At 39.0% G+C, this 4,988-nt stretch overlaps 1 pseudogene; it reads right to left on the bottom strand.

Annotated features, from left to right (window-relative positions):
• Positions 1-2,932: 2,932 nt before the first annotated feature.
• Positions 2,933-4,082, bottom strand: LOC119805363 (annotated as a pseudogene).
• Positions 4,083-4,988: the final 906 nt, after the last annotated feature.

A 4,988-nucleotide genomic window follows, 5' to 3' on the forward strand; every position in this document is an offset into this window, starting at 1 on the left:
CTTCTATGTTTAAAAGAAACATTTACGAAATTTGTACTAGATGAGAACACTTTTTCATTTTATAAATAGTAAAAGCTATTAATTTTTGAGACAAACTATGTCGCAGATACTGTTGTATAAACATGTATGTACATATATATAATGTTGTACATACATGTATATAAAATGTCTTTATCACTTCATTAAGATGTAGAAACTCATAAGTAGAGAGACAGTTACCTAAGAGCATTAAGTAACTTGAAATTTAAATCGATTGGTTTATTCTAGATCTCTTACTTTTAACTAATATTGCTTATAGTCTTCATTAAACCTTAAAGCCTTGAACAATCTGTGTTAGGTTAAAGTGGCTACAAATTATTGGACATATCCTGAGAGAAATTGACCAATGCTTCCCTCTCCGATTCAACAAACATAAGCCAAAAAGAAATGCTGTTCCAGTTTCTCAATCCATACCATAAAAAATCCACACGTTACTTCTCTCTTGCAAACATTTTCTATGGAAACCCTGAACCCACCATGTGCAATGTGGTCTATCTACTTTGTGATTGTCATGGTAGAGAATATACATGTAGGTTTTCCAGTTGATTTCCCCAGCTGAGTATCAATACCTACCAAGGAGTCTATTGTAAATATGAAATTATTTTTGCTTATTGAAAGCATTCTGTCAATCTGATGAATCCCACTAGTGACCTTGTTTGTCACCATGTGAAGCCAAGAAATCACACAGTCTAGTCTTGCCTAAATTTTCACCCACAAAATGATATATCACAGTACACAATAATTGCAATTTTAAAGCAGAGAACTTGGAATGTGTTGTAAAGGAGAACATAATTATAGTTATAACACTGAAGGATTCAAAGTAGGACAAGTACCTATCAAGTTCCTAAGAAGTGTTTACATAACCTTAAATGCCTGGCACATAAAAGGTACTCCATAAGTGAATCTAATTTTACACCAGTAATTTCAGTTTATATATTTTGTGGTGTGTGTGTGTGTGTGTGTGTGTGTGTGTGTGTGTGTGTGTGTGCATGTGTGTATGTGATACAGGGTGTCCCATAGAGTTTTGGGTGTTGACAGAAAAAACTAGTACTGCATAGTATGTGAGGACTATTCTTTCCATCGTCCTCTGGGGCTTTCTTTGTTCTTACTGATCACAGTGGAGATTTTTCTTTTTCCAAGAAGACTTTTATTTTTGAGACATTATCACAGAATCTCACTCTTTGAGGTCAAAGTCCCACTTTCCTCACATCCTTGGCATGTGTTTTGGCAGATTATTCCCTCTATACTTTCTTCCATCTTCCTGATAGAGCAGAGGGAATCAGGGAGTTAAGAAAAGTGAAGTATTTCCCTATGTGCACAAGTTGTTTTCAACCAAATGTCAGTTTTAGCAGGTGGAGTAAACTATGAAGTGCAGCATCTGAGTACTGGGTGAATGTTGAAATCCCTCAATGCCCATTGGAACTTGGAAAATGAGGCATGAGGGCATACCTGATTGGATATCAAACGCAACTTTTTCCTCACAAAAGTCCCCAAACAGAGATTTACATCCACTATTAGAATATGCATTCTAAAAGACCCCAAATACATATTAATGAACCATAAAATGTATTTTAAAATGTCAAGAGCTTGGTTTTAAAATGCACATTTAATTTGGAGTAGAATTCTGGAATACTTAAAACTTGAGAGGAACAAAAGCATGAATGATAAATTTAGTATCTGCTTGTTTTGAAATCTCTTGGTTGTAGGAATAGGTAGTTTTTAACTTCAAAAGGAAACTTCATCTTTTCCTGCTAAAATAACAGGCTCTTTTTATATCTTCCTTCCCTTTCTGCGGTCCCACTTCTCCCTGGCTCCCCCTCTCCATTCATGCTTCTCTTCCTTTATTTTCTTCTGTTTCAAATGCTGATTTGTCTCAGAAGGATGAAGATTTAGACCTTGTATCAATCACTCACTTTTCACTAGTTCAAAGGCCCATCTTTGCCAAGAGAGCTTTCATCCTCTGCAGCAGCTGAAGTAATGTCACTTTGCTTCCTGGGATGAAACTAAAGAGATTCATCTGAAGTGCCAAGTAGAAGGAGGTAGAAATTGATGCAGCCTTAACTTATCCTTCTAGCCCAGGCAGTGAGGCAGATCCTTATGGCCTCTGTTGTAGAAAAGGAAGGTAGGACAGAGATCTGTTTTGAGAACACATTTGAAAATAGCAGTGTGAACCTCACATAGTCCAGCAAAAACTGGATCTGGGCCATCAAATCTACTAGTTCAGTTCCCTGACCCCAAACTAACTCTGTGGAAATGTTCATGGGAAACAGAATGCACACTGGGTTTGGAGGAAGTCGGGCCTGCACTTACTTGAATCAGTCTCTTTAAGTGATACATGATCTTGGTCAGGTTACTTTACCATTCCGAGCCTCGTTTGTCTGTAAATTATAGGCAATTCCTCCATGGTATAGATCCTTTTCCCTCTACTTTCTAAATGCTGGGGTGGCAGGTATGTGCCAGCAAACCTGGTTTAAATATTTTTATATTTGTGAATAGATAACAAATAGCTTAGACTTAATCTCTTATTTCTCATAAATACCCCACTCCCAAAACTTTAAATCCTCTTTTTCTGAAAAAATCAATGGAAATAAATTTGATTCTGTGGGTATAGAAAAATTAAATAAATAACAGGTATACTATTCAAATAGTCATGGCTGTGAGCATATCTTTTCCGGTACCTATACCTTGTAGGTGTGTTTCTCTCTCTCTCTCTCGTCTCTTTCCATACCCTCTCTACAGAAATAAGATAAAAATTATTTTCCTTTTAGATTGCTCACTAGAAATTGTTGTTCCTTTTTCTAGACTATTAAAAATTCAATATATTAAACAATTTTTCCCCCCACTGGAAAAGTCATTCTTGAGATCCTATCAATTTTACAAAGTGCTTCCGACATTAAGCACCTTCCTCCTTGGCAATGTAGTATTTCTTGTATGGTCCCATACATACTTTATTATCCTCCACAGTCTGTAAATGACCATGGCCAAACTTGGAGGTGGTGTCAATAAATTTCAGGTCAGTCTTCTCTAGAACTGCAGAAATTGAACACCCTTTTTGGTTCCTACCACACAGCTTTTGAGCTTCACAAAGTCATTGATAACCTCACCATAATGGACAAAGTTACCCAGTGGTTTATTGCTCTTGTCAGATGAGTAATAGTCAGTAGATGCATTGTTTCTGATCAGCTTACCATCTTTGATCAATCTTGTAAATCTAATTTATCTCTGTGTGATGGTGGCAGCCTTTCTGCCCAGCTGGATCCACAGAGAAGGCCACATGGCAGGGTGCTAGGCTCCAATACAGGTAGCCTTGCACAACCCTTAATGGGTCTTGCAAGGTACTTTTTTTGGATGTCAATGACTGGACACCTCCTTTTGCCTTTGCCTTTTGTCACTCCAATGACATCAACCATCTCATCCTGTCCCAACACCTGGTTCACAGGAACCTGCTGTGCCAGCCTCTCTAGGGCCCATTCTCAGCCACAGTTCCTCTGTTCACCTGGAACTCCATCCAGAGTGCCTTCTGGTACAGAGGAAGTAGGATCTTCTGAGAGCGTGCACTTATGTAGATGACTTGAGAATACTTTGTCATGCTGTTGAGGTACTTCTCCAGCTGTTTCTTGCCCATGTTGTCCTGCTACTTCTTACAGTATTTAGTGAAGGCCTTCTTAACTTTGTGCCAGATTTGTAGAAACACCTTTTATACTTGTCATTGGTTTGCTCAGCAAATACTGTCTTGAAGGTCTGGAGGCCTCGTGGGGTTTCTACATACCTACCACAGTGCCCATAACTACTATGGGTGTTATTTTCAAAATGATTACAGTTTCTTCGACTTCTTTCTTGCTCACCTTGGATCCTGGATTGTCAACTTCTAGGATGCTATGGGTCATGCGAACCTTGTAGCCTAAAGAGGCTGGGAGATGAACAGACTTGGAAGGATCATCCTTGTGGTAACTCTTCACTTTCCCATTTTGCTGACTGCTATGCTTCTGAGGCAAGAAGTCCAAAGACCCAGGATTGGGAGCAAAGAATTTCCTGTGAGACATTTAGCTATCATGTGCCACAGATATTGCCAATTTTTAATTTTTTAAAAATATTTCATGACAGGCCACAGAGATGGTCAGCAGTTAAAAGTACTGGCTGATCTTCCTGAGATCCTGAGTTCTAGTCCCAGAAACCACATGGTGGCTCACAGTCATCTATAGTGGGATCTGTGGTTATATTTTGTTTGTGATCAGAGTATGGAGATAACCACTAGTTAGCAATAAAGGTCAGGCAGTGATGGCACACACCTTTAATTCCTGGTCTCTGGTGACAGAAGCAGAGGGATCTCTGTGAGTTCAAAGCTACATTGGGCTACACTAGATTAATCCAGTCACAAAGAGAAACAAAGCCAGACAGTAGTGGCTCACATGGCTTTAAATCCCAACACTAAGAAGGTGGAGACAGGAAGGGATATGGCTAGACAGAGAGAGGAATAGAAAGTGGGAGGGAACAGGATCTCACAGCATTCAGTCTGAGAACTTGTAAAGACAACATTTTCCCATTTGGCCTGATCATTCAGAGAGGTAAGCACTCTAGTGGCTGGCTGCTCTACTTCTCTGATCATTCTGTTTTTACCCCCTAACATCTGATTCTGGAGTTTTATTTAATAAGACTAATTAGGATGGTGATACTGGGATCTAATGTCCTCTTTTAGCATGCAGGCATACATGCAGATAAAACAGTCATATTCATAAAATAAACTTTAAAAATATTTCATATATAAGTATTATATTTCTTTTTTTTTTTTGGTTTTTCGAGACAGGGTTTCCCTGTAGTTTCTAGAGCCTGTCCTGGAACTAGCTCTTGTAGACCAGGCTGGTCTCGAACTCACAGAGATCCACCTGCCTCTGCCTCCCGAGTGCTGGGATTAAAGGCGTGCGCCACCAACGCCCGGCTAAGTATTATAT

The sequence above is a fragment of the Arvicola amphibius genome, chromosome X (assembly GCF_903992535.2).
Source record: "Arvicola amphibius chromosome X, mArvAmp1.2, whole genome shotgun sequence".
NCBI lineage: Eukaryota > Metazoa > Chordata > Mammalia > Rodentia > Cricetidae > Arvicola > Arvicola amphibius.